This window comes from Pinus tabuliformis, chromosome 7 (genome assembly GCF_031772625.1).
Source record: "Pinus tabuliformis cultivar Carrire ecotype Pingquan chromosome 7, CPIR1, whole genome shotgun sequence".
Classification (NCBI taxonomy): domain Eukaryota; kingdom Viridiplantae; phylum Streptophyta; class Pinopsida; order Pinales; family Pinaceae; genus Pinus; species Pinus tabuliformis.
Genome location: NC_142293.1, coordinates 1634770838 through 1634795791, shown reverse-complemented (window position 1 = coordinate 1634795791; position 24954 = coordinate 1634770838). Strand labels below are relative to the sequence as shown.

The window sequence follows — 24954 nt, the reverse complement described above, 5'->3', positions numbered from 1 at the left end:
ATTCTTGTTCCATGAATTTCCCCCCTTTTTGTGAGGGTGTAGGGCTCGGGAAGATTGTTCTCTATTTGATCCTCCTCCTATGAGGGGGTAGACACCTTTGTTTCTCTTTCTTTCATGTGTTTTTCTTCTTTTCCTCCTTTCGGTCCTTAGCCTTACATTTGTCATGCAGGGTGCCCCTATTCAGTGTTGTGGCAGATTTTTCAGTAATACATGGGAACGACTCTCGACAACAGATATCTCAGCTCTTGTTATGATGAAGAACATAGCGAAATGTGATACTTAGCGTGAATTGCAGAATCTCATGAATCATTGAGTTTTTGAACGCAATTTGCGCTTGAGGCCTCGGTCGAGGGCATGTCTGTTTAGGCTTTACATTCCATTCAAACGTGCTCCCTGCAATATATTAGGGAGAAGCAGAGCTGGTCATCCATGCCCAATGCAATGTGGTTGGCTGAAATACCTCAAGTGATGTTTCGTAGCGTGCGTCAGCAAGTGGTGATCTTGTCCCCTTGGATGGGCAGTCGGCATTAACTGATGCGAGCTTTTTTTGGCAGCACTCGAACTTGCTTTGCTCTCTCTTGCCCTCCCATTGGGTAGGGTGGATTTAGCTCCAACTTGTGACCTCAGCTCAGGCAAGAATAACCGCTGAGTTTAAGCATATAATTAAGTGGAGGAAAAGAAACTTACAAGGATTCCCCTAATAGCATCAAGCGAACTAGGAAGATATCAACATGAAAATCAGGCGGTAGCGTCGCCTGAATTATAGTCTGTAGAAATGTCTTTAGAAGTGGAACTGGGCCAAGTCCCTTGGAAGGGGGCGCTTGAGAGGGTGACAGCACCGTCAGGCTGGTACCCTTCCGCATCACGAGGTGTTGTCGGCGAGTCGGGTTGTTTGGGAATGCAAACCTAATTGGGTGGTAAATTTTGTCCGAGGCTAAATATGGGCGAGAGACTGATAGCGAACAAGTACCATGAGGGAAAGATGAAAAGGACTTTGAAAAGAGAGTTAAAAAGTGCTTGAACTTGCCCGGAGGGAATCAAATGGAGGCTGTCAATGCATCTCGGTCGGATGTAGAATAGCTCGGGTTGGTCCGCCGCTCGACTTGAGGTGCAAGCCAACACAGGCTGCTGCATCGTCACAAGCATGGGTGGATTACTGCCTGTCAGTTTTCCATTGCGGTGGTCAAGGAAAGAAGCATCCACCCTTGTGGCAGGCTGTGTGCACCTGCACACTCATGGTGTTAGTTGGCGGGCTTTCCACTTGACCTATCTTGAAACACAGACCAAGGAGTCTAACATGTGTGCAATTTGGTGGGTTTAAAACCTGCGTGGTGCAAGGTATCTGATGGGTGAGATCCCCTCTCTGGGGGTTGCATCATCGACCAACCTTGAGCTTATGCAAAGGGTTCAAGTGTGAGCACACCTATTGGGACCTGAAAGATGCTGAAATATGCCTGAGCAGGGTGAAGCCAGAGGAAACTCTGGTGGAGGCTTGTAGTAATTTTTATGTGCACATTGTTAATATGACTTGGGTATAGGGGTGAAAGACTAATCAAACCATCTAGTAGTTGGTTTCCTCTGAAGTTTCCCTCAAGATAGTTGGAGCTCACATGCAGTTTTTATCGGGTAAAGAAAATGATTAGAGGCATCGAGGGCATAACGCACTTGACCTATTCTCAAAATTTAAATAGGTAAGAGGGTGCGGCTGCTCCATTGAGCCATGTCATGGAAGCGATAGCTCCAAGTGGGCCATTTTTGGTAAGTAGAACTGGCGATGTGGGATGAACCAAAATTAGAGTTACGATGCTGAATTGCATGCTAACCTAGATCCCACAAAGGGTGTTGGTTGATTAAGACAGTAGGACGGTGGTCATGGAAGTCAAAATTTGCTAAGGAGTGTGTAACAACTCACCTGTTGAATCAAATAGCCCTAAAAATGGATGGCGTTGAAGCACGCAACCTATACTCGACTGTTGGAGCAATTTCTTAGCTCTGATGAGTAGGAGGACGTGGGGTTCATTGAGAAACATTAAGCATGAGCTTGGGTGGATCGGCCCTTGGTGCAAATCTTGGTGGTAGTAGCAAATATTAAAATGAGAACTTTGAAGACTAAAGTGGGGAAAGGTTCCATGTGAACAACACTTGGGCATGGATTAGTTGATCTTAAGAGATGGGGAAGCCTTGTATCAAGGGTGCACTCTACACGAGCATCGAAAGGGAATTAGGTTAATATTCCTAAACCAGGACATGGTGGTGGGTGGCAACATCAGGAAATCTGGAGATGTCATCAGGGGCCCCGGGAAGAGTTGTCTTTTCTTTTTAATAGCTTGCCCACCCTGGAATCGATTCACCTAGAGATAGGGTCCAGCAGCTAGAAGAGCACCGTACGTCTTGCGGTGTCTAGTACACCCTTGGTGGCCCTTGAAAATCTGGAGGACTAAGTACCATTCATGCCTGGTTGTACTCATAACTGCATTAGGTCTCCAAGGTGAATAGCCTCTGGTCAATAGAACAATGTAGGTAAGGGAAGTCGGCAAAACGGATTCATAACTTCGGGAAAATTATTGGCTCTGAGGGCTGGGTCTAGGGGTCTACACCCTCAACTCGTGGGTTGTTGGCAGTGTGCCCGAGCTGCTCTCACGGCAAGGGCAGGCAGTCACGTGCCGATTGGGCTATGGGTGTAAAATTCCCCCTGCTGGGGGATTTTCCCTAGGCAGCAAACAATCAACTCAGAACTGGTACGGACAAGGGGAATCTGACTATTTAATTAAAACAAAGCATTGTAATGGTCCCTGCGAATGATGTCGCAATGTGATTACTGCCCAATCCTCTGAATGTCAAAGTGAAGAAATTCAACCAAGTGTGGGTAAATGACGGGAGTAACTATGACTCTCTTAAGGTAGCCAAATGCCTCGTCATCTAATTAGTGACGTGCATGAATGGATTAACGAGACTGCCACTGCCCCTATCTACTATCTAGAAAAACCACAATCAAGGGAACGGGCTTGGCATAATCAGTAGAGAAATAAGACCCTGTTGAGCTTGACTCTAGTCTGACTTTGTGAAATACCTGAGAGGTATAGAATAAGTGGGATCCGTTTTCGATGCAAGTGAAATACCACTACTTTTAATGTTATTTTACTTATTCCATGGGGCAGATACGGGGCACTGCCCCTGTTTTTGGCCCTAAGGTATGTTTCGGCAGGTTGATCCGGGTGGAAGACATTGTCAGCTGGGGCGCCACATCTGTTAAAAGATAATGTAGGTGTCCTAATATGAGCTCAATGAGAATAGAAATCTCGTCTGGAACAAAAGGGTAAAAGCTCATTTCATTTTGATTTTCAGTACGAATACAAACTGTGAAAGTGTGGCCTATCGATCCTTTAGATTTTCAGAATTTGAAGTTAGAGGTGTCAGAAAATTTACCACAGGGATAACTGGCTTGTGGCAGCCAAGCGTTCATAGTGATGTTTCTTTTTGATCCTTTGATGTCGGCTCTTCCTATCATTATGAAGCAGAATTCACCAAGCGTTGGATTGTTCACCCACCAATAGGGAACATGAGTTGGGTTTAGACCATCATGAGACAAGTTAGTTTTACCCTACTGATGAACCGCACCACAATAGTAATTCAACTTAGTATGAGAGGAACCATTGATTCACACAATTGGTCATCGCGCTTTGTTGAAAATCCAGTGGCACGAAGCTACCATGTGTCGAATTATGACTGAATGCCTCTAAGTCAGAATCCACACTAGAAGTGGTGCATGTCACTCTTCGACTGTATCTCGACCCGCAATAGAGGTGTCGCTTTGTCACCCCTAGGGGCTCGTGTAATTTGCAAACTGTGACCGTGAAGCATCTCGATCAGGGCAGCTTTGAAGTTCTATTTCAAACGGTAGTTGAGAAGAATCCTTTATAGACAACTTAAATACGTGATGGGGTATTATAAGTGGAAAAGTGGCCTTGCTACCACAATCCACTCAGATTCAACCCTTGGTCACCTTGATTAAGAGATTTGCTCTTGTCACACATTATTCAAACAGATCTAAACAACTCTCCCGCTCTTGCATCTTTGCCTCTTCCTCCAAACGACAATTTTTTATTTCTTACCATCTCGAAAATGTTGTGCTTGGGGTGGGAAATTTGGGGTTTCCACGTCGCGACGGAAAAGGCATCAAAGCCCGGGAAAATTGGGGTTTCCATGTCATGCCCCAATGCCCAATATTTGGGGTTTCCACGTCCCGCCCTGGTGCCGAAGCTTGGGAAAATTTGGGATTCCATGTCGCGACCAGCGCCCAAAATGTGGGGTTTCCACGTCACAACGGAAAAGGCACCAAAGCTTAGGAAAATTGGGGTTTCCATGTCATGCCCCGGTGCCAAAAATTTGGGGTTTCCACGTCCCACCCCAACGCCGAAGCTTGGGAAAATTGGGGTTTCCATGTTGCACACCGGTGCTGAAAATTTGGGGTTTCCACGTCGCGACGGAAAAGGTGTTGAATCCCGGGAAAATTGGGGTTTCCTTATCGTGCCCCAGTGCCCAAAATTTGGGGTTTCCACGTCCCACCCTAGTGCCCAAAATTTGGGGTTTCCACGTCCCACCCTAGTGCCTGAAATTTTGGGTTTCCATGTCGCACCCCGATGCCAAAAATTTGGGGTTTCCACATCCCACCCCAGCGCCTAAAATTTGGGGTTTCCATGTCGCGCCCTGATGCCCAAAATTTGGAGTTTCCACGTCCCGCCCCGACGCCCAAACCTGGGGAAACTTGGGGTTTCCATGTCGCACCCCGACGCCCAAGCTTGTGAAACTTGGGGTTTCCATGTCCCACCCTTGATGTAACTGCAGGTTTCTTTATTTTACGACATGATGGAAACGCGAGGTTTTCAACAAAGCCCCAACACAGGTAACTTGGGGTTTCCATGACGATGGAAACCAGATCGCAAGTTTTAGAAACTCGCGGTTTCCATTTTGCAGCGCGACCAGAGTAACTGATAGAAACCACCCAAGTCTAGGAAACCTGGGGTTTCTATGTCTGGCCTTGGCATGGGGTGACGAAAAGCTATCAAAGTCTAGGGATCTTGGGGTGTCCATTTCACGGCACGATGGAAGCTACTACCCAAGTCAATGGACACATGGGATTTCCATTTCACATCACAATAAAAATTGTTACCCAAGTATGGGAAAGACGAGGTTCCCATGTCACGTCGTGGCTAAAACTGCCTCCCAAGTCTAGGGAACTTTGGGTTTCCATGTCATCACACAACAAGGAATGGCCGGCCAAGTCTGGGGAGCTTCGAGTTTCCATGTCATTGCGTGACAGGGAAAAACCACCTAAGTTTGGGGAGCTTCGAGTTTCCATTTCATTGCACAATAGGGAACGACCACCCAAGTCTACCAAACATGAGGCTTTCCATTTTGTGGCATGACAGAAACTACCCAATTATGGGAAACTCGAGTCTTCCATGTCTCGCCATGACAGAAACCGTGACCTCAGTGTGGGGAACTCTTTCCTTCATAATGTCAGGATCTTCCATATCTATGACAACTGCAATTCTCAAACTTGGCACAATGTATTCCATAAGAATAAATTCCTCTTATCTATATACCAATCTAAACGATGTATGCCCTATCAATTTCTTGCATGTTGTTATATATTCCCACAACACTATTGGAATTATCAAATCCTAGTCATCTCTGTTCACATTGTATACCTTGGTCAATGCATTCTATAAGATCTTATTGAAAGCTTCCACCATTCCATTTGCCTAAGGATGATAAGGATTTATATTTTTCTGATAAACTTGGAATTCCTCAGTTAGTTCTTGTTATAGACATTTTTGGGCACTGCAACCCCAATCAAACATGTCCATAAACCAAGGGCTCCTAAGTCCCTAAAAGGGTTGTTTCATACCCTAAAGGAACAAGGTCAGCTGATTATATCATCTCCCAGAAGTTCTCCATGAAAAACTACTCAGAACTGGTCAAAATTGGATCATCGCACTTGCTCCATGGCCAGGGTGCGATGCATCGCACCTTGTACACACGGGAAGTGTGATGCATTTCAAAAAGACCTTCTATGGGGTGTGATGGATGAGAGTAGACAAATGGCGGAAACAGTTTGCTAAATGGATGATCTTGGAATCTTCCAGAAACTTCTCCTGGGACACTTGCCTCTCAGAATCGCCCAAGGATGAGTAAGAGATCAATGAGATCTCCAAGTGGAATCAAGAACTATCAGAGAGAAGACACTAATCAAAAACCCAGAGCTGACTCACACCTCTACAAATATCTATATATAGATCTCTCATCCCAGAGATCCAGAGGTCGGAGGCTGGAATTTTTCATCTTGTAAGGAATTGTTGTTGGTTTCTTGAGGCAACATCATAGTGTTGGGTGATCTAAGCTTTTCATGAGGTGAAGAAGGGCTTACTTGCTGAGAGGATGATGTTGGGTCAGAACAATTGGTTGTAACTCTCTTGGCTCTTTCTTGATTATCAATAAAGCTATTCAATTTTTCCTCCATACTCTTGTGTAATTTATGTTTCATGAATTTTTATGGTCAATTTACATCTGATCCTAGATTGTTTATGATAATAGATCCATGTTCTTGTATAGTGTTATGCTGCTTGGATTCTACAGGTACTCTGTGAAGTTGGGTATATGAGAAAGCAAGTAGCAAAGGACTATCAGAAGAGAGAAGAATCGAGCTAGGAACCAAGCGCAAGATAGAGGTTGGTCTCCTTTATTCTTCTCTCATCTATCTTTCATAAAGGAAAACGGAAGTAGTTTTACTTTGTTTGTTTCTAAGGTAGCTACCAGCCTTAGTGGGATTAGAAATTCTGCATAGACACTTTTCCCTGTAACAAAATGGCGACTCCGCTGGGGAGCGACTAGGTTGTTTGTTTATCTACATTTGTTCACTTTATAAACTTACAGACGAAGCCTGAAGTTGAGCCAGGTAGCCTTCGAACTGCATTTGCTATGAAAATGAAAAGTAGATAAATGCCGCTTCAGTCAATCTCCGGGTTTTTTTTATAAATTAAACAACTGATTTACAAACTCTCTAATTTCCCTTGTGGTGGCTCTAGTAATCTCCTTAGATCTACCCCTGTGATTGATTTACTGATTACAACTTGCTCGGCCAAAATCCCTGAACTGAACTACAAACTGTGACCCGAAACCCAATCAAAGTCTCGTCTCTTGCCCAGCGCACTGTCTGTTCTGTGAATCTCAAATTCAGCGCACTTCCCAAGTGTAGTAGGTGTGCTGCATTTCAAATTCACTATGTTACGAGTGCGCTGATCAGACAAGGCCTTGTTCCTAAATTTTGGTTTCTGTATTCACTCTTTTCAGATCTATTCAGGAGTTTTGCGGCCTGTAGTCAATACACCTCTATTTGAAACCCCTTTCCTTGCTGTTATTCCGCCTCCATTGTGCAAAGAACTGTAAATGTTTTTATGTATTTGTTGAGTCATTTTCAGTTCTCCCTTACAAAGAAGTAACATAATTGTACTGTCGTTTCATGATTTGAAAGTGTCGCAAGTGTCGTTTTCAGTCATAGAAGAGAATCTAATTGTTCTTGACAGTCGATTACCCTGTTACTATTGTATTTGATCTGAATTAGGAGTTTTTCTAGTGTCGAAAGCAAGTTTTCATTTCCAAATCGTAAAGTGTTGTCATTGTCTTCATTTTGATTTTGAGAAGAAACTTGTTAGTAATTATCGCTTTGAAAATAATTCAGATTTGCGCGTTAGCTTTCTTTTATCATTCACATATTAAGAAGGCTGAAAACAAATACATGCATGTGCATTTGCATTTAGACTATTTGATTGGTTTGATTTAGGACGATGCATATAGTGTGTGCTCTTTGCTGAAAGAATGCCATCTCTCTTTCCTTAGTAGCTAGGATTTTCATTTGCAAAAAGAAGATTAAACGACTGTTTATCATCTTAGATTGCATTTTAAGAATTGTACATCTACATCACGTGGTGAACCTGAAAGGCAAATTTCTTAAGCAAGATCAACTATAAAATAAATTTAATGAATCTAACAAAGCTTTGGAACCTAACGCACAACATTTAGAAGTCTAGGCTAGAGATGTATTCCGACGTCATAAAGCCTGGTAACTGTTGTTTTCACTGTTGGTTGGGTGATTCCTCCACTTTGAGACGATAAGTGCCAGTACGGACTTGTGCTCCCACGTATCGTCGAGTATATTTTGGGAGACCACAATAGGCTTTATCCTTTATCCATAGGAAGCCGTGTCTGCCGCCCTATCGATCGCAATGCACTGAACACAGCATTCGGGAAGATTGACTGCCGTACCGTAAAAAGTATTCTGCAATTTTGCGATTGGTTTGGTAATCCCTCTATCTAGATTTCCATAGCAGTCCCTTTCGTTCCTTTTCAGACTCCTTAAAGGAAAAGGTCCATCTGAGCACTTTTCACTTCAGGCTCATTAAAAATCGAAGGCGACTAGAGTCATCTTTTGTTTTTTCTTGACTCTTAAAAATTGAAAAAACAAGTTGTGTCAAAGCGTCTAAAATTTATTTTAATCGGAATAACATCACTATTCCCTCGTTGGTCTTAGAAGTTAGTCTCCCTTCATCGCAAGTTCTTGTAGAATCGCTAGGAAATCTTTTGGATAGACTAGATATGTCTAAACAACCATCAACATCCAGGACTGTGTCATCTGACGTAGCAGCAGCAAAGCCTCCTGTTGCTACTCCAACGATGTTTGCCGGTATACCATCTGTCTTGGCAAGTTATCAACGACAAGTCGGAGTCCAATCAGGGACTGTTTCGACGACATGGTCAGTTCCTATTTCTTCATCCGGATTATCATCTGGTATTTCTTATGTTGAAACTCAACAAATTGATCCAATGTGTCTTCAAAAGCCAATCTACCCTTTAAGTACTAGATTGCCACCATATGGAGGGCAGTATGCTTTTTCATTGTTCCCTCCCGGAGAATAACCATATGAGAGTTTACAACAAAGTTTAGGTCAAACTGGAATTACATCCAGGGGTTGGGTACCAATACTGCCTCAACAACCAAGGGTTGTATATTCAATGCAACCAGTCCACCCTGTGCCGAATATTCCCACTATACCTGCTATGGTGACTGCGCCGCAAGTACAAGTGCTACCTGTTGTATGTCAACCCCAAGTTTCTCAGGTTGTAATACAACAGCCTCTTGTCTCAACGACTCAATCACAACCTCAAGTTAGTGCCTCCTTATCTGGAGCGACTCAGGCTCAAACAAGTACTATGACTCCTCATCTTGGTCAATCATCCAGTATGGGTCAACAGCAAATGGTCCAACAACCATGGCTGATTCAATCTCAACAACCACCATTCCAGCAATCATATCAAGGACCTGAGCAACAAGTCTTTGTAAGTAATGGGCAACCGCATTTCCAAAGCGATTATCAACAACCATATTATAATGGTTATGCCCATCAACCTTATCAAAGTTACCAGCATCAAATACATTATGCTGGTATGCAAAGACCCACTGCTCAGGTGATTCCATCTTATCCTGGGTATGCTTCGCCTAACCTGAATCAACAGTTGCCCTTTGTAGCGACTCTATAATTACCAGATCTAAACCGGCTCACGAATGATCCAATTACTTATGCCCCTTGGTGGCCAGCGATTCCGCATAAACTTCCATCAGATATTCCTAAATTTAATGGAAATACGGGTGAAGACCCGTTGAATCATGTGATGACCTTTCATCTGTGGTGTTCATCAAACACCCTAAACGATGATTCGATTAGGCTTCGCCTTTTCCAGAGGATGTTAACTGGTTCGGTAGCAAAATAGTATATCGAGTTACCCAGAGCTTCGTTTGACAACTTCAGAACCCTATCCACAACCTTTTTAACCCATTTCAGTTACCAATAAGGTACGAAACAGGAATAGAGCTTCTTACCAATTTCAAACAGACAACGACCACTCACATATCTGATCATATTCATGAGTGGCGACATCGTCACAGAATGGTAAAAACATATGTTCCTGATCAGCTGTTAGCTGAATGGTTTATTAAGTCATTATTACCTTCTATCACAGAAGATGTGGCAAAGGGAGGAGTCGTCACTGAAGAGCAATTTATTGCTCGTGCACAATATCTAGACTTGATCTATACTCAGTCTCTCACGCTCTACGATAAAATACCTGATGCTCCTAGACCGGAATTTTCCATTCCTCCCCCTCCTAAATCAAACAAAGACTCTCATGCCAGTGATGTCGTGATAGGTACGACAAGCATGAAATCGACAAAGGCTACATCTAAGAAAGCTCGTAATATTTCTGATCAAAATGCGAATGAAGAACTTCTCGCCTCGGAGGTAAATGCCATGTCGACTAACAAGGGCAAACAAATGAATCAACCAGGGGGCAAGAAGAAAAAGAAAGGAAGAAAAAAGAAGCAGGATGAGTCATCTCCTGAAAAACCTTCTACAAACCCTTCTGGGAAAAGGAAACCCCCTGCGGGGTGTCAGATATGCAATGAGGATCATCGGACGAGAGATTGTCCACATAAAGCTGAATTTAAGAAACTCTTTAAGAGTTAAAAAACCTTAGCAGTATTGACTGATCCGTTTCCAAACCCGGGAACCAAACTGGTTGCTAATCAAAATGCTTCCTGATCCCCAGTGCTTATGTTGTCTATCTCAAAGCAGCAAAATGATGCTTTGACAAGGAATAAAGATTGCGGGAATCCACAATTGTCGAATAACAAGGCTAATGAAAAACCTAGTAGTTCGATAACAACTTTGACCGAAGTTGTGCCACCCATCATTCTTGAACTAATGATAAAGCCGCCAAAGTGAGTAGTACACAAATCGACATTTAATCCTCGTGCCAAAGTAGCACAGAATTATAATATAGTAGAGGACCTGGCCCAATCGTCGTCCGCTATGTCGACACTTGAGGTATCGCAAAATTACCTCTCCCAAAAGAAGGATCTATTATCAGTAATAGGTGGGATTGACCCAACAGATTCCAATCTTGTATCCTTTAATCACAAAGGATATGACCCTCAGTTACCAGCTCAACTAGCTTTCCTTATTCAAGTGAAATCCCTCAACAAAATTGTTCATCAAACAATTATTGATGAGGGGGCATCTACATGTATTATGTCGATGAGTTGCTGGAAAAATTTAGGCTCACCACCCTTGTCGTGATCATAAACAATGTTAAAAACATTTTATGGACGATCATACACTCCATACGGGATTTTAAGTAACTTGAAAGTTGAACTAGGGGGAAAAACAATAGAAATTGATGTTGAAGTAATCAACAGAAACCTCGATTACAACATCCTACTGGGAAGGCCCTGGATATATGCCATGGCCGCAGTTGTGTCGACCTACTTCAGGAAGATTGCATTTCCCCTTAAAGGAGGAATTACAATCGTCGACCAACAAAAATTTCTCCCCAACAGTTCACAAGTTACGGAAAGCATTCCAATGATCCATGGAAGCAATCATTCACTTCAAAATATCGGAGTAGGTCTCCCAAAAGACCCTGCCTTAATGGGTACTTTTTCCTTACCGCCTCCGAGTAATCTGGCAGAAGTGGCCACAGTGGAAACCTGCAATATGAAATCTTCTATACCTAATGGATTCAGAAGATTCCTAAACATTTTGTTAGCATGGATCATCGCCATTTTAGAAATATTGTAGCAATCAATTTTCTTGGCCTAGGGGGCAAACCCAAATCAACGCTCATCGAGTGTTTGGATAAATAGGTCAAAGGAATATGGTACCTCTTCAGATCCTTGGTCGCATATACATTCTACAGACAAAGGAATCATTCAGTCAATGATGTTAGGAGAGGCACCATGGGAAGATTATCACCATCATTCCCATCTTCCAGATTACCATGAAGATTATTCCAGTGAACTTAATCATCCATCAGTTTTTTATTTTCTATCAAATACTGTAAATACGATGGATTATGAGGATAGTTCTTTTACTGTGTCAACCTCATTAAAAAATGAAACAACTCCCTTTCCAAATCGAGTCTTTCAAAGATCTCGGAGGTAAACCTTCATTCCAACCACCATGTTGAATGCAATGAAGCTTGGGGGGCATGCACCTCGATTTGCGTTATTATGCTAGGGGCAATTTACCCATTCCTTTACCGCAGGAAGGAAGTTCGTCAAAGTCGTACCCGGCCGTCTATTTGGTCCCACCTCCAAGCACCTCAATTTGCGTTATTATGCTAGGGGCAATTTACCCATTCCTTTACCGCAGGAAGGAAGTTCGTCAGAGTCATACCCGGTCGTCTATTCGGTCCCACCTCCAAGAAACCTAGTTGTTTCCTTCGACTGGAATCAGCTAGGCAGACCCCGTTTACCAGCTAGTGTACCATTCCGAATCATTGCTCAAGTATATAGAATGGTTATGGCCGGTACCATCATAGATGAAGGGGCTTCTGTGAGTATCCTTTCCTCGACTGCTTGGAAAGCGCTTGGTTCACCATCGCTTTTGCCTGAGATGAGAAATCTAATAGGCTTTGACAAAGGAACCCGTCAACCGTTAGGGATCCTTCCCAATGTGCCCATAACATTGAGAGGGAAAACCATTCAAATGAATGTAATGGTAGTCCAAGGACCCCTGGATTATAATCTACTCCTTGGACGAGACTATATTTATTGCATGGGAGTCATCGTCTCATCACTCTTTAGAGTAATGTGTTTTCTGCACGAAGGAAGAGTGGTCAAGCTCGTAGACTAGCTTTCATTCCCTGGTTCACGCATAGCAAATAGTCATATACCATCCCTGAATGGTATTTTCACGCAAGGAATGTATCATCAATCCCCAATCCATCCACCTGATGAGCGCGAGTGATTCGGGGGACATGACTGAAACCCAGGGGGCATGCACCCTGGTCTGCTTCGGCAGGAAAACTTCAGGTATAGGGTAGGTTTCCGCGAGAGATATATGACTAGTCTGACACTCCTGTCCGCAATTGGAAAAGGGGGTTTAGACTGGAATAATATTCCCTTGTCAAATCTATGTGGGTGGAGGCGTCTGCACCACTCACCTTTGTCTATTTCGGTAGGCATCGCTGAAGAAGTGTTTTGTTTGCGGTGCAGATAGCACAATCTTTGGTAACCTGAAAGAGGTAAACCTTTCCCGATGAAACAAATGTTTTGTCGGTAGGTTGAGAGGTGACCTTGAAACTCTATTTTATACCTGGGGGAATGCAAACCTTTTGGCATGCAAGCGAAGAGTGATCATTTATTTTTTAAATTTGTAGGTCCTCTAACCCTTTAAACTCATAGGATTGGTCATTTCCTAACTTGCATAAAGAAAGGATGTGGGGCAAAGATTTGAAAAAATGTCGTTTTTATATATGAGACATCCTTATTATACGACTGGATTAATCGAGCAATTTTAACGCGGACTTCATGCTCGTTAAAAAATAAACATAAGCAATGAGCAAATGTTTCCCCCATCGTTTAAGCTCATTAAAAAATGAACCAATTTCTGGTAAATAACTGTCGTGAATGTAGTACTTCAACCTTTAAAGCCTTGGTCATGTTCTCATCATCACCTCCACTCTGTATTGGCTGATCATTCACCTCCATTTGATTGTTTACCCTTTTTGAGGAACAGCTGCGAAGAGTGATCCTATCAGCCATCCTTGTAACACTGTCGTGATTGGGAAATTCCAAACCTTACCTGGAATCAGCTGCTACCTGAATTTATCACTCGTTCCTCAAAAAATGAGTCTCCTTTAAGCTCTTTTCAACTGACTCGTAAAATATGAAAATATTGCCGAGCCATTGGCCTCTCCAGCTCGTTAAAGGGACCGTAAGTGTTATCCGTCCTTTAGATTTTAATCTTTTTGGACCTGAGGGATTATTACACAAAAAGATCGAGCGCTTGTTTTGTTCGGCTCATTAAAAGTATCGAAAATTCATCCCTTCTGTATTGTTTTATAATTTTTTGGACTTAAGGGATTAGATGACGAAAAATGATTTTTGGAGTTTCCTTTACGTCCCTTTTCAGACTCTCTAAAACTGAAAAGGACCGAGTTATCTTTGTCGTTAAACTCGTTAAAACCTAATAGCGACAAACTTGTCCATAGCAGACAAGAACGAGTTTCACTATGGCTAGGCTCGTTAAAACATAGCGATGGGTTTTCCCGAAGGGCAAATTATAGAACAAGAATATGTTATCCTCCTCAAGCTTGACAAAAATAAAGAGGTACTGGTCAGCAATGACTGGGGAAAAATTGGGAAGAAAACTTGAAGAAACTTTGTTGGTAGCAAGTCGCTCTTGAACATGACACTTTCACTCCGCATCCAAGTCGAGTTGGGTTGTTTCATTCACCGGTCACATCACCATGGTCACATCACACCATCCACATTTGGGGTTAATGCTACCAATCCATCATGTCAGTGTCGCCAGTATGTTCAAGAGAAGTCACTCAGAGAATTCACCTGTGTCTCGCCCACTGCAATACATTTACGCTCCATTCTTTCATGACCACCACCCTGAACCTTATATCACCAAATCGTTTTCACCTCCATTAAAATCATTTGCTCCATTCCATGTCATTGATGTGGGATTCATTAAGGCCCTCCTATGATGGATCACTTCTTGTCGGCATCAGCTCATTATCCAAGAAGTCGATCTAGGAACACCCATTTCAGTACTTTGAAGCTTGCATGCCTCAATGGCAAGTTTCTCACTTCCGGCGATAGGTTTACACCAATGGCCTTCGACCGAAAGATTTTGCATGGTGTTCGACGCCAAGTCCCTTATTCACACCACGTGAATTGTACTGTAGTACCTTGAGGATCATTATCATTATCGGTGATTCCTCTCGCGCCTGTTAATAGCTTACATCATTGGCTGGTAATCAGTCGATGTCTTTCCATGTTCGACTCCAGAACATCTCTCACATGGATCGACTTGTACTTTGAGTGAAGATCGAACGAGATTGAAGACCCCGGATCTAGTTTCATCCATCTGGGCTGCGATATATATTCAGGAAAATAAAGACATAAAATGTACATCATTGCTGCACAGATAATCATCCAATCTAAGGGATGATGGCTCTACCAGAATCATCAATATACACTCAGAAGATTGTCTGTCCTATGTACATGAAAATGAATTTATAAAGCTGAGCATGGGAATGCCCACCTCAGCTAGATCATGAAAATATTATGAAGATAATGTATTGTATTGTATCTTATTATAGGTCGCCTTCCAGCTTGGAAAAACTTCGGATCCTCATGATAAATAATTTCACCTGACATCAAAAGATTAACGACCTCATGCTTTAGGGGGCAACTGTTATAGACATTTTTGGGCACTGCAACCCCAATCAAACATGTCCATAAACCAAGGGCTCCTAAGTCCCTAAAAGGGTTGTTTCATACCCTAAAGGAACAAGGTCAGCTGATTACATCATCTCCCAGAAGTTCTCCATGAAAAACTACTCAGAACTGGTCAAAATTGGATCATCTCACTTGCTCCATGGCCAGGGTGCGATGCATCGCACCTTGTACACACGGGAAGTGCGATGCATTTCAAAAATCCCTTCTATGGGGTGCGATGGACGAGAGTAGACAAATGGCGGAAGTAGTTTGCTAAGTGGATGATCTTGGAATCTTCTAGAAACTTCTCCTGGGACACTTGCCTCTCAGAATCGCCCAAGGATGAGTAAGAGATCAATGAGATCTCCAAGTGGAATCAAGAACTATCAGAGAGAAGACACTAATAAAAAACCCAGAGCTGACTCACACCTCTGCAAATGTCTATATATAGATCTCTCATCCCAGAGATCCAGAGGTCGGAGGCTGGAATTTTGCATCTTGTAAGGAATTGCTGTTGGTTTCTTGAGGCAACATCATAGTGTTGGGTGATCTAAGCTTTTCCTGAGGTGAAGAAGGGCTTACTTGCTGAGAGGATGATGTTGGGTCAGAAAAACTGGTTGTAACTCTCTTGGCTCTTTCTTGATTATCAATAAAGCTATTCAAGGTTTCCTCCATACTCTTGTGTAATTTATGTTTCATGCATTTGTATGGTCAATTTACATCTAATCCTAGATTGTTTATGATAATAGATCCATGTTCTTGTATAGTGTTATACTGTTTGGATTCTACAAGTACTCTGTGAAGCTGGGTATACGAGAAAGCAAGTAGCAAAGGACTATCAGAAGAGAGAAGAATCGAGCTAGGAACCAAGCACAAGACAAACATTGGTCTCCTTTATTCTTCTCTTATCTATCTTTCATAAAGGAAAACGAAAGTAGTTTTACTTTGTTTGTTTCTAAGGTAGCTGCCAGCCTTAGTGGGATTAGCAGTCTGCATAGACACTTTTCCCTGTAACAGTGCCTCAATAATATTGTTCAAGAAATGTGTGCCTTGGTCACTCAACCAGATCTTCAGACAACCGAACCTAGACTTCACAACATTTTTTGCATTGAAATCCTGCACTAGTTATGCCTTAGCCCACCTTGTCAAATAGTCAGTTGCAGTGATTAAATACCTCGCACCAGTATTCTTTCCTAGTGGACTAATAGGTCCAACAAAGTCAATCACCCATTTGTCAAAATCCTACAAAGTTACTTATGGCACTAGTGGCATTCTGTCTCTCCTATATGGCTTTCCTATTCTTTGACACACATCACATGCTTGACATAATTCTTTTGCATCCTTATGTACTATGGCCACCATAGCCCATCTCTCAATATTTTCTATGTAGTGTCTTTTCTTGCATAGTGTGCTCCTATAACTCCTCCATGAGCTTCTATCAGAATACTCTGTCATTCATGTTCAGGGATGTACCTACACAATACTTCATTCTGTCCCATTTTGTACAAGTGTCCAACAATCAATGAGAAATTAGCTGCTTGAATGACCAACTCCTTATTTTGCTTCATAGTGTACTCCACGGGTACCATTCCTATAGTCATAAACTGAATAATATCGGTGAAGTGATCATCTGTGATTCTAATTGCGAACAATTGTGCATCAGACAGGTTATCTTCGATATTTGTGGGTTCTTCTCCTGTCTCTATTATTGATAGATGATCGGGTCTAGCATTCAATTTACCTAGATTTACTATAACTTTAAAGTCATACTCCTAGAATAATAACAACCATCGACCATTTTTTCCTCCTAAAACAGGTTTATTCACCAAATATTTCATCACTGAGTGATCAGTGAACATTTTGAAATTTTTCCCCAACAAGTAGTGCTTGAACTTTTGTAATGCATACACCATAGTTAATCCCTCTCTTTCTATCGTGTTATAGTTCTTTCCACATTGGAAAATTTCCTACTTGCAAATGCTATGGGATGATCAATTTCCCCTGCTCCTAGCTGGGCTAGCACTACACCCAATGCTATGCAAGATGCATCAGAATGTACATGAAATTCCTTCTTCCAATCTAGGAAAACTAGAATATGCACAATTACCCTCTTTTCTTTCAGTGCATCCAAGCTCTTTTGACACTCTTCGCTCCATTAAAAAGTCACATCTTTCTTCAGCAATTTCTCCATTGGTGCAGTTATCTATGCATACACCTTTATAAACTTATTGTAGTATCCAGTGTGTCCCAATATCATGTGCAATTGTCTTAATATTTTTGGTGCTGGAAGGTTCACGATAACTGTGATCTTCGTGGGATCCACCATTAATCCTTGTTTAGATACTACATATCCCAACAATATACCAAATGGTGCAAAAAATATGCACTTCTTCAATTTTGATGAGATCTAGTGCTGGCTACACATATCTAACATCAAAATTAAGCTTTCCACATGCTTCTTTAAGAGACCAAAGACTGTCTAATTGTCGAAGTATACTTCCAGAAACGTATGTATATATTCCTTGAAGGACACAATTACAACTCTGGAAAATATAGCATGTGCATTCTTTAATCCAAATGGAATCACCATGTATTGATAAAAGCCCATTCTATCACAAAAGTCATTTTATGTCTATCCTCTGCTGCAATTATGATATGATGGTATCTCGAAAAGCCATATGTGGAAGAATAAGCCTCCTATCCTCCTACATTGTCCAATACTTCATCTGTAAATGGTGTAGGGAAATAGTCTTGTAGGCATGCATCATTCAATTTCCTTAATTCGACACAAATTATGATTTCCCCTTTTTGCCTTATTTTCTTGAACCACCATGGGACTTACCCATTCAGACTCTTCGACAGGTTCAATTATCCCAGCTATTAACATTTTGTCTAATTCTTCTTCCACATTCTCCTTGTATTTTGGATTCAATCTATAAGGTATCTACTTGATAGGCTTCACATATGACTTTAGAGGAATCCTCATGACTCCCAAATATCCTAATATGCCCTTCATATCTGAAAAATTAGTAGGGAACAACTCCTAATATTCCTACAAGAGATCTTTCATCTTGCTGACTGTGTCGTCATCCCAGTAATCTCTTATTGTTGCATACCTTGGTTCAACCTCTAACCCTATATGCACCTTCCTCATATTCAATGGATTCATTATATCAGGCATCTATATCTTAGGTCCATTTACTTCGCAATGAAATTATGACTCTTTAATGTTAATGTTGCAAGGATATTCATTATGTTACATTGTGTATCTGCGCAGCCCAGTCAAATTTCCAGATAGATGGAACTTCATTTTCAAAAATCTTCTTCTTAACTTTAGAGCTGCATCTATATGTGGACAATTATCTTCAAATATGAATGTCATTATGAATACATCAACCATATTTTTCTAGCTAGCAGTACCATGTTGAAGCTCGGTTCCTAGATACCAATTATGAGGAATCGTCTCCAAGGTATGGCTGAAGCCATGCACCCATTCTTCTCCAGGGAAATTCAGGATGCACTGGTTAGGGCCTTATGTTATTAAGGAGATTACCAATGGAGGAGTGGTACAATAGGTCAAATTAAATGGAGAACCCTTCCTAGGAAAGGTGAATGGCAGTCTCTTGAAGCCATACAATGGCGGTCCAGCGACATGACTAAATGAAAGTAACACAGTCTTAGCACTCTAGGTAGCTGAAAGGAGGTGCAAGACTATAAACTACACTTCCCTACAGAGGAATGCTACCATCATCATTGAGGCCGAGGGGACCAGCCAGAGTAAGAAGATCATATAGGTCATGGAGGAGGCATGCAGAATGGTCCCAGAGTTGGCCGTTCTGGAGGAAGAGTTAGTTGAGGTCCACATCCACAAATTGGACACAAGGGTGCACGACACTAGGATGGAGATACACAGGTTTAGTTGGATATGAACCTACAGAATACAAAGCTCCAGTTGAGGTACCAGCCTTCAACACCACCAAAGGTAAAGGAATAGCAGGCGACCACTGTCACAGAAGTAGTCACGATAGTGGAGAGTGAAGTAACAGATTGCACACTGTTGTTCGAACAATAATTTGAGGTCCTGACCAGCTTGCAGGAGGACCCAAACATCTAGAGGCTAGAGATGGAAGCACGAAACTCCAACAATGCTACGATGAAGTTAAGGGTAGAACACAAACTATCACGCTGACACAAAGGTTAGCCAAGCTACAGGAAGCCAAGAAGCTGAAGGAACAGGTGGATGCAGCGCTACACAAGGAAGCAGTGTTGAAGGTGCGACTGAAGCCTTAGCTAGAGGAAGCTTACGAAGTCATAAGAAACATTAAAGTCAATCTTGCAACTTTGCAAGCGACGCAACAACAAATTGAGGCTGACAGCGTAGGGGCAGTAACCGAGAAAACAATTGAAGATGTGAAGCAGGCAGCAGCTCAGTGCACGACCGAAGTTGCGGTCATCAAGGTTGAGCTGGATGGGCTTCATGCAAATATATTTGCACCTACTGAGTGACTCGAGGGTGAGTCAAGATGTTTATGTTGGGGGCCCGTTGGGAGCAGGATCCCCCAAGGGAAGTTTTGGGGCTAAAAGCCCATGTTTAAGTCAATTTTTGTAATATAATTATAAAGACTCCACATTTTGTGGTTGTGGAGCGCGAAGGTATTATGTGTCAAAAAGGGTAGTCTACCCTTAGTTTTGTAAAGTAAAGTCTACTGTAAGAGACCTACCCATGGTCTGCAGACCATGGGAGTGTATAAAAAGAGCTAAGCTCTAAGTAGTTTAGGAATGGAAAAATAGAATGGCAGATCATGTAATAGAGTGATAGCTCTGAAGGAGAATTCTAAGTCTTGGTTCGTAGTGTATGTTAGTGTCAGTCTTTCCAGCCTTTCTCCAGTGATCAAATATGCTCTTACAAAGTGGTCTCAGAGTGTCAAGGTCAAATTTTGTCATTTCAAAGAGTTTTCAAGCAAAATTTGGTCACTAGGCATTAGGTCTAGGGTTTGCTTTCACTCCTTCTAAAATTGTCCAAATGTCGATCTATTTCACTATTCAGCTGAGTCTATCATCATTCATAGTGTTGACATTATCATGTCAGTGTCTAATGAGTCATTTCACACCTTGTTCATGCATCAGTTGCGCCTAGGCAAGGTCATTTCCTCTCCTAGGGTTTTGAAGCCAATTTCTCTTGGACGGTCAAATAATTGGAAAAACTTGTATCCTGATGTTCATACACCTTCCCCTATCCTTAAAGTACCTTATCAACCACTTCCCATCCCTTAGATCCACCAAATTCCTCATTTTTGCACAAACCCTAGTTTCTAGCTACAACCTGGCAATTTTCTAGGTTTGGCCTATGTTTTGCCCTTTTGGACCCCTTCCCCTCACTCAATATCTGAGATTCCACTTTCCTCTGCTTCCTAACATCCCTCCCCACTCCCAAAAATTTCCTCAAGAATTTATAAGCCCCTTATCCCCTTCATTCTGCTTCATTTCGGCAAGATCCCTTGTTCCACACATCGGGACAAGTTTCACTCAAATGATTTTCAAAGCAATAAAAGATGAATTTTAGAAAACTGAGAGAGTTTTTTGTCCATAACATGCCAAAGAAGAAAAAACTCCTTCACTTTTTGCACAGGTGTCATGGTTTGAGAGAAATGTCAAGAATACCGTTGCCTCAGGAGAATCAAAGACACCTCTGAAGTGACCTTGGGAAAATCAAGTTTTCTCCTAGCTTGGTTGGCCAAATGATTTTCTTGATGGGTAAAACGCTAACTAGACACAAATAGCTTTCTAATGAGCTATCATGATCTCAATTTGGGGTTGAGAAAGGCATTCAAAAGTTGACTGCAACAGCACTCTTCCTTGAGGCAGCCTCATTTGGCACTTTTTGACCAGTCTTGGAAGATTTGACTTTTGATAGGTCAAATGAACTCCAAATTGAAAAATTCTAGTTGAGTTGGAAATTAAACTCAAATACCTTTCCAACGAGCTATCCTGCACCCGATTCTGACACCGAGAAGGCCTCCAAAAGCCTCCTGCAAAAGCGCGCGACCCGTTGAAGGCGCGCGACCCATCAGGACACCTTTGCCAGTGCAAAAATTACACGGGCGTGACCCGTCAGAGGCGCGCGACCCATTGGGGATTTCTCCACAAAAATTTTCCAGTAAGCTGCTAAATAACCCAGGATTGCTTCAAGGTTGCAGGTAGGCCTCTCCTCATGAAAATACATTGTTTACCAAAGTTCGTAAAGCATGTGAATGTTGTTTAAGCCAATCATTTTGAAATATGAGTCCAATGCATATTTGCTCAAGAAGGTCAAAGTGTTGGTTGAGCTAGAGTTTGACTTGTTGTTTTCAAGGTTATCCTTTTCACCCCCACTTTTTCCCTACATCCTATTTCCACCTCCCTCATCATTTTACTCATTCTCCCTACCAAAAAATACCAAAAGCACTAAACCCTACCTCTCATAAAGCCTTTGAAAATCATAAATATGTGATGGGGTATATATCATGATTCCTTCCCTTAACTCCCTTTCATATGTATTTTCCCTAAATCCCTTCAAAATTCCCCCTCCCTAACATCTCCCTTGTGTTTTTGTCCTCTTGAAACATCATCTCAAACAATCAAAACAACAGGGTATCTCATGGGAGGAGTTTATCTCTCGTGAGCTTTTCACAACACCACCACCGCCACATCCTGAGGTTATTCACGAGGAGGGAGGACCATCACAGCAGCATGATATCCCTGAGGCTAGACATGTCAGTTCTCCTCCATTGGTCACTTATCAGAGAGGCCACAGGGCCTTATTTGCAGCAGCTAGGCGTGTATTTTCTCCACACCAGGTGGAAGGGGTCTCGCCTTCTTCATCAGCACCACGAGTGTTATCTCCACACCAGGTGGAAGGGGCCTCGCTTTCTTCAGCAGCACAGGTATCAGAGAGGGGCAAGCATCCCAGGATTGATGAGGGACCATCAGGTGTTCCAAATATAGAGCTTATTGATCTTGATGTCAGTTCTCCTAGCCGAGAGTCAAAGGAGATCATTCAGCACCTTAGAGCTGAAAATGATGCCTTGCAGAGGAGATTAGAGGGGGAAAAATGGACCATCACATATCTCGAGCAGCGCAACAAACAGTTGGAGGATGAACAAGCTCTTGATGAGCTGTGGAGGATTCGTAGTGACCGCATTTTGAACCGGAGAAGACCCAGTGACCTATTGCCTGCTGAGAGAGAGTCCATGCTCATCTGGGTCAATGCACACTTGGAGAGGCTGTTGGCTAAGGCCAAACAAGATAAAAAGTTGTTGAGGAACATGAAAAACCATTATTGGGCGCGAATGCATGTGTGCAAGGCCAAAATGAAGGTGCTTCAAAGGCGGTTGACCGAGGCGCTAAAATGGAGAAAGAGGCCCAATCCCCTCCGTATCTTGGCTGAGGCTTCACTGAAGGATCAAGGCAATAAATAGCCCAACCACAGCACAAATCCCAAGAAATTTTGAGAATTTTGGGTGAATTTTGACTTTTTCAGGCAATTTGCAGGTTTTTCCCATTAACGGGTCTCACCCCCCGCGCGACCCTTCATCATGGCAACTCCATTTGGAAAAAACTCAGCATTTCCAGATTTTGCATGCAAAGTTACACATGCTCATGGATGGAATTGAGATTTGGTGAAGTTTTGGGCCTCCAGAAAGTCAAAAAACTAGCAAAAAATGACTTTCTGCCACTTTTTTGAGTTACAGAAAGCAGTCTTGGGAGATTTGATTTTTGATAGGGAAAATGAACTCCAAATTCAAAAATTCCAGTTGGGTTCGAAAGTAGACTCATATACCTTTCCAACAAGCCTACTCTTGCCCAATTTGGACACCTGCAAGTGCCCCAAAAGTGTCTCCAAAGGCGCGTGACCTGTCAGGCAGGGGCGCGCGACCCGTCAGGTAGATTTTTCCAAAATGCACTGTATAGCTCAGAAAAATGCAGTTTGACCCAGTTTGACTTTTTGGGGTGAATTATTGATCCAGGTGGATATTGGTGGCCACCTGCCAAGTCCACCTGGACCCCTACCATTGTCTTTCTCAGCATTTTCAGTTTCCTTAATTGTAGCACAACTTACTATTTTTAGCAGTTTTTCGGGTCCTGAACTTCCAGAGCCGTTTTGAGGCCCTAAACGACGTTTTTTGGGAAATCTACGGCCAGCGATTTTTTTGATAAAAATCGTCTTTTCCATCGTAGTCCTCGGAGAGATCTTTCCAACGGGCTATCATGTACGTCAAACGGAGATAGTATGACCAATTCGCGACCCCGGGAAGTTGATGTACCAACTTACCCAAAAACGGGGCCCACAATTTGGCGTTTCATCTTCTAGGGTTAGGTTTTGGAATGTGAAGGGTTTTCTATTGTTTCTCAACAATAAATAGGCCTCCGAGCCTCATTGTAAGACAGTTCAGAGGCATGTAGCCATCACATCTCTTCTCAGAGATAAGCTACCATCGCCCTAGCTAGTTTATTTCCATTTCTGTTGTAAGCATATTTGAGTATTTTCCATTAATGAAATGAAGTATTATTTCCACTGCATCTTTGTGTATATGGTTATCTCTGTAATTTGTTGCGTTCCTGTTTAAATCCGGATCAGTGGTATCAGAGCGGTCTGCTTTTTCTCTGTTTTTCTTTGCATGTCCCCAACAAGGTCGGGATATAAGGAGTTAGGGCTTGAACTGGTTGAACCTTTGCAAGACCAGCGTCGCAAATCCCGGCGGCCTCCCATGGCAGACGAGAAGAAAGACGAGGGGGCAGGAGATCCCATCAAAATCTTGCTCGAAGAAGCCCTCGAGCGACAACGGATGCGATGATGGACAGTTTTTCCCAGATCCTTCAGCGGCTACCGAGAAGCAACGCATCGGCTTCCAGCAGCTACTCTGGAAACACCACACCCTTTAAGGTACAATTTAATTTTGAAATCCCCATATTCGAAGGTCAGATAGACGCAGATGCCGTAGATAAATGGTTAAATCTGCTAGAGGGTTATTTTTCTGTTCATGAATTTTCGAGTCGGGAAAAGATTGTTTTTGCTCTCCTCAAAGCAGCCCCCCACGTCAAGGACTGGTGGGAAACCTACTGCGAGCAGAAGGATGAAAGTACTGGCTCACTATTTTCAGCCGCACCCACCTGGGATTCGTTCCGGGATGCTATCAAGGAGCAGTACTACCCTGTCGGGAGCTATGAGGATGAATACATAAAGTGGACCACGCTGCGGCAGGGAAGGGACCAAGACGTGCCGGAGTTCACCAATCTTTTCCATACCCTTCGCACAAAGTTGGGTATCAAGGATTCGGAGCAACATTTGATACTCAAATACCGTGGCTGCCTGCACAAGTACATCCAGGAAGAAATACAATTCCTAAACATCCCCTCGCTCGGCGCAGCATACCGGTATGCCGTCAAGGTCGAGCAGAAGTTTAAACAAAAGAAGCGAGACTTTGGATCTGCGAATCCAAAGCAGGGGAAAGGTGCCCCTAAACCACATAACAAAGGACAAATCCAAGGCGGGACAGCCCAAGACAACCAGCCGAAGCTGCAAGCAAAGAACAGCGCCGCGAAGCCGAGAAAGGACACTGGAAAAT

At 42.6% G+C, this 24954-nt stretch overlaps 2 non-coding genes across 2 annotated transcripts; both read left to right on the top strand.

The window, feature by feature from the left end:
• The first annotated feature begins 218 nt into the window (after positions 1-218).
• Positions 219-372, top strand: LOC149254524 (5.8S ribosomal RNA). The gene has a single exon (XR_016267566.1). It is a non-coding gene; the product is annotated as a 5.8S ribosomal RNA (ribosomal RNA).
• A 246-nt stretch (positions 373-618) lies between these two features.
• LOC149254523 (25S ribosomal RNA) lies at positions 619-4013 on the top strand. Its single transcript, XR_016267777.1, has one exon. It is a non-coding gene; the product is annotated as a 25S ribosomal RNA (ribosomal RNA).
• The last annotated feature ends 20941 nt before the right edge of the window (positions 4014-24954 follow it).